Below are 5,567 nucleotides of genomic sequence, written 5' to 3'. Positions count from 1 at the left end.
AGACAAGGAGTTTCCCCAGAGCTGACAAAGAGAAAGCCTTCCTCTAGAACTGGCACTCTCAATTTAGGCAATGCATTAGACTGAAAGATCAGTTCAAACTCACCAGCCGCTCTTTGGAAACCCTATACAGGGTCTCTGTGAGTCCGAACAGATTCAACAGCACTTAGCCACAAAGCCTCCCAAACTGTGAGAGAATAAATTTCTGGTTGTTAAAGTAGAAAAACACGGTAAGTAGTTGTGTGAATGAAACAAATTGGATTTTGCTCTAAAAATGTCAAAATTAAAAGAATAAGGAAAAATCTAAGTGCATAGCTCTAAAATTTAGTCAAGTCAAAGTTTAGATATTGATACAATTATACATTTTGTGAGAAATATAGAATCTAAATATTTATAAACCATTAAAAATAGCAAATCATTATCATTTAAAAAGTATATGATAAGGAAATTCTTAATAATTACTTTATTCAGTTCTTATGTATGGACTGCAAAGTCTTATATGTGATATCATGACAACAGGAATACTAACTGTGTTAAAATTTAAAAACAAAAATTTCCCCAGTCATTAAACAAATTCCAATTCATAGTGATCCTACAGGATTTCCAAGGTTGTAAAGGAGCTCTGGTGGCATACTGGCTACGAATCCAGCTGCTAACCTTAAGGTTGGCAGTTCAAAACTACCAGTCGTTCTGAGGGAGAAAGATGAGGCTTTCTGCTCCCATAAATATTTACAGCCACGGAAACCCTGTGCAGGGTCACTATGAGTTGGAACCAACTCCACAGTACTTAACAGCAACAACAACAACAACAACAACAACAAATCTTTCTGGATCTATACTGCCATGTCTTCCTAATCTGGAGCAGCTGGTGGATTCAAACTGCTGAACTTTTGATTAGTAGTCCAGCTCTAAACCATTGCCCAACCAGTGTTCCTTAAATTAAAATAAGGATAAATTAGGGCAGTCTTTAGTTAGTGAAAAATAGTTACAAATCTCAATGTTTTTGAAATGCTAATTTTATGAGGTAATCTATATAATTTTTAATATAAATTTATGTAGAATTTTAGATTTTCTCATGTTTGAAACTTAAACTCCCCTAATAGTTAAATCAATGGAGTGCAAAAATGTTCAAGATAACTCTTTTGCTATTAAGATAAGTCAATATAGTATAGCATCATTGGGCGTTGAGGTTAAAAATACTGTTGGAATGCATTGCCCTTACTGTCTGTGACCTTTTTGATATAATGAGTTCTCTCATTTGATATACATAAATTGCTTTATAAAAATAATATATATGTATATCTACTTAGCAGAAATAGAGAAGCACTGGTGATGCAGGGGCTAAGTGCTTTTCTGGTAATCAAAATATTGTTAGTTTTAGCCCACTGGCTGTTCCACCTTTAGCCCACTAGCTGTTTCTCCTTTTCAGGAGAAAGATATGACTGTTAGCTTCCCTCCAGGGTTTACAACCCTGGAAACCCTTTGAGGCGGTTCTACTCTGTACTATTAGGTCATTATGTGTTGGAATAAACTCAATGGCAATGGTTAGTTTGGTTTTGGTAGCAGAAGCAAGTCTCATGTAGAATCACTATGAGTTACTCTGAATAATAAAATAAAAGTTTAAATTTTATTTTATTTGGAGTTCATCATGATATTCCACTTAAGAAACCTTTGTTGAACTTTAAATCTCAATACTGCCTTCTTAACACAGAATGTTAACCAACCTCACATAAAGTTCTCTGTATTTGAATTCACACACCTATCAATGGATTAAGGATTCCAAGGCTAAAACATAAATTGCTAAGGATTTTTTGTGCCTTTGTTGAATTCTGAGAACGTATAATGCAAATTATTTTCCAAAATTAAAAACACTAAGTTGTTGTTGTTAAGATCTATCGAGTTGGTTCTGACTCATAGTGACCCTGTATAGGATTTCCAAAGAGAGGATGTGGATTTCAACCATTAACCTTATGGTTAGCAGTCCAAGGCTTATCCTATAGTGTCATACCAGGACTCCACACAGAGTATAGTATGTAGGTTTATGTAAAGCAATTAAACATAATGAATGATTTTTAAAAGATCTTAATACTCCAAGCGATTGAAGTCAACTTACATTTATTTATATGAGCTTTGTTAGTTTTACAGAGTTATAAAATATGGAAAATGTCAACATGAATAATATTGCTTTTAGTGTTTACTAGCTGAATACATGAGACAAATCCTGAATCCTGAATAAAATGCATGCTGTTGTAAGGATTTTCATCACTTTAGTAACTCAGAACAGTAAGATCTAAACTTTAAAACCAAATTTCTAAACCCAACCAGTATACACAGTGGTGTACAGTGGTCTAAAATGATAACTTAATTTGCATATAGAGAAAAATGGTTTAATAAATCATGGCATACCTATAAAAGGTAATTCAATATAATGGTGAAAGTGATTGAACTAAAGCAATATATTTCAAAATGGTAAAACAAAAGAAAAGTATTTGAGTATAAAAAGCCATTTCAGATTAGAAAGTATGTTATCATTATATTAAAAATTGTTAAATTAAAACAATACTATATTGGTAAAATGCATTCAGATTAGAAATATGAAAATGCTTGAGAATAAGAGAATTGGTTGAAGTTATCTCTAGAGTGCAGGAAAGAAGGAAAATTCCACAAAGGTGTCAAATGTATTTAGAATGTTTATTTGTTAACTTGATTGTTACAAATTCAAAATCTAAAAGGTAACATAAAGAATATCTACTGTTATAAAAGTGCTAAAACATTACCCTACGTCTCATGTCTTAACACAATAAGCACCTAGTGAGTGCACATGTGCAGTAAGTACATTTAGACTATAAAATAAACACTGGACTGTGAATCACCAGATTGACAGTTCAAGCTGGTCAGTCTTTGTGGGAGAAAGATGAGGCTTTCTGGTCCTTCGAAGATTTAAAGTCTTGGAAATCCTACACAGGGTCAACTCTATGGAACTAAACAACATCTAGGGAATTTTCAGGTTTTCAGTGGGTTCACTCAGATATTTGGAGATGAGTTTGATTTTACCCATTCTAGGCTGTTCTCCAGTATGGTGCTGTGGGTTAAGCACTGCACTGCAGTGTCAGTTTGAAGTAAAAGGTTAGTGGTTCAAGTTCACCAGCCACTCCTTGGAAACCCCATACAGGGTCTCTATGGGTTGGAACTGACTCAATGGCACATAACAGCAGCATCAGCAGGCTGTTCTCCAAGGAGCTCTGGAAGTGTAACGGGTAGTTACCAGGTGGGCTGCTAACTACAAAGCCAACAGCTCGTACCTACCAGTTGCTCCTTGGGAGGATTTCTGCTCCTGTAAAGATTAACAGCCTTAGAAGTCCTCTACAGGGTCACTGTGAGTCAGAATTGAGTCCAAGGTACTTTGCTGTCTTTCATATATCTCTCATCTTCTTGGGATGCAAAAATTCAAGAGCGAGAAAGTAGAAATCCGCAATGCCTCTTGAATTCTGGGCTAAGAAATGGTGCATTACCATTTCTGTCTTATTCCATTGCTTCAAATAGGTCACATGAGTGAGCTGAGAAAGAAAGACACTGTATATTAAGAAAGTGTGAATTCAGAGATAAAGAATTGGAGTCTATTTTTCAAAACCCAAACTGACTTTATGGGCAAATGTTTCCCATATATAAAATGAACTAACTCCCTTATCAAATCCTGTATCAGCTCTAATGTCAGGACCTTATGTTCTACAAGAGTTTTAATGCAGCTACTGTAGGAGCTCTGGTAGTGTAGTGGTTACGAATCAGGCTGCAAATCTTAAGGTCAGCAGTTTGGAAGTACCAGCCGCTCTGCGGGAGAAAGAGGAGGCTCCCATAAAGATTTGCAGCCTCAGAAACCCTGTACAGGGTTGCTATGGGTTGGAACCAACTCGGTGGCATATAACAACAATAACAACTCTTGATCTGAGACCTATGAACTAAAAAAAAAAAAAAGAAAGAAAACCATGTTTCTCTCATTAAACATATGATGGTGAATCAAGGATGGATAATTACAAAGTATTTTACCATTTGAAAAGGCAATGCCTGCATGGGGACCCAGCATGAAGCTGCACCCAACACTGCCAAGTCAAACTTGCTCAGTTCAAAAATGTAAAGTTTGTGGGATTTGGGGTTCATCATCTGATCTGATTCACCAGCTTCCACAGCCTCCTGCATCAACAGTCTGTTGTCTGACCTGCTGATTTGTTTTCTTCAGCTCCTGAGAATGATTGCTCCAGACTGCTCAGGCTATGGCTTGATGTAGCTTCATTCTATAACATTGTACGGGAACTTTACCCATGTATTGGAGTCATTGGAGGCCTTGTTCTTGCCTTCAACTTGAATCCAGCTATGACCATAATTGGCAAGCATTTCAACAAGGAATAGCCATGGTAAGCAGCCCTGTGTTCTTCACTACCTTGGCCCCACGCAATCAGACTCTCTTTGATAACTATGGTTGTAGAGGAAGATTTCTAATTCTTGGGGCTTCCTATTAAACTGCTGTGTAGCTGGATCCTTCACGAAGCCCATTAGGACCTAATAGGACCCAAGTCAGCCAATGTTGAGAATCCCTTCAAGAAGCTGGACAGTGTGAAGTTAAAAAAAAAAAAAAAGTGCAGGTGATGTACATACTAATATGAAAGGTCGAAACCTCAAAGAGGAGAAACAATCAGTCTTGTAAAGAATTAACAAATTTCTATACTTATCCCTGCTTACTCATAGAGATTTTGTGCTGTACCTCTCTGGTAATTTGCCACTGAGATTTGCATTGGCTACACCTTTAATCTTTATTACTAGTTATGCTAAGGGTCAGCATTTCAATAGGGAAAATGTTGCCTTTCTTCTTTCCATTATGGTGTTTGTCACTATTATAGCCACACCTCTGATAGAACTTGTAACCAACACAAAGTGGATGAGACCTCCTAGTCAGCAATTCTTTGAAGCTTCTATTAGTGCAAATGGAATGTGTCATATGTTGATACCTGTAGCCACAAGCTACAGTGGGTTTGGTATCTATTCATGGTTCCTTGGATTTGCATTTGGGTGGTATAGCTCAGTATTGTTTGAATCTCTAATAGACATCATTGGACCCCAGAAGTTCTCCTGCTTTATGGGATTGTTGACCATTGTGGAAGCTGCCCTATCTAGTCTCCCTATCCCACCACTTTTTGGTCATTTCAATTATGTGTATGGAGACTGCACATATACATATTGGGCATATGGCATAACCCTAATTTTTGTGGGTGTCTATCTTTTCATTGGTATCCTAGTGTGGCACTATGGGTTAATGCACTGAACTGCAAAGTCAATTTGGACTGCTAGGTCAGCAGTTCAAGCTCACCATTCACTCCTTGGAAACCTTATACAGGGTTATCATGGGTCAAAATAGATGCAATGGCATTTAACAATAACAACAGCAACAATAACAGTCTCTTCATTGGCATGGGCATCAATTATTAAACAGAAAGCCAAGCAGAAGCAGAATAACAAAGGTAAAGAGATGGCAAAAAAAGATGTTACTAAAGTACCAGAATCTTCAGAAGAGAAAGGCA

At 36.8% G+C, this 5,567-nt stretch overlaps 1 pseudogene; it reads left to right on the top strand.

Moving 5' to 3' along the window:
- Positions 1 to 4,076: 4,076 nt before the first annotated feature.
- LOC102839486 lies at positions 4,077 to 5,299 on the top strand (annotated as a pseudogene).
- Positions 5,300 to 5,567: the final 268 nt, after the last annotated feature.

This window comes from Chrysochloris asiatica, unplaced genomic scaffold (assembly GCF_000296735.1).
Source record: "Chrysochloris asiatica unplaced genomic scaffold, ChrAsi1.0 scaffold00002, whole genome shotgun sequence".
NCBI classification, from domain to species: Eukaryota; Metazoa; Chordata; class Mammalia; order Afrosoricida; family Chrysochloridae; genus Chrysochloris; species Chrysochloris asiatica.
This window is presented reverse-complemented; position numbering and strand designations above follow the sequence as displayed.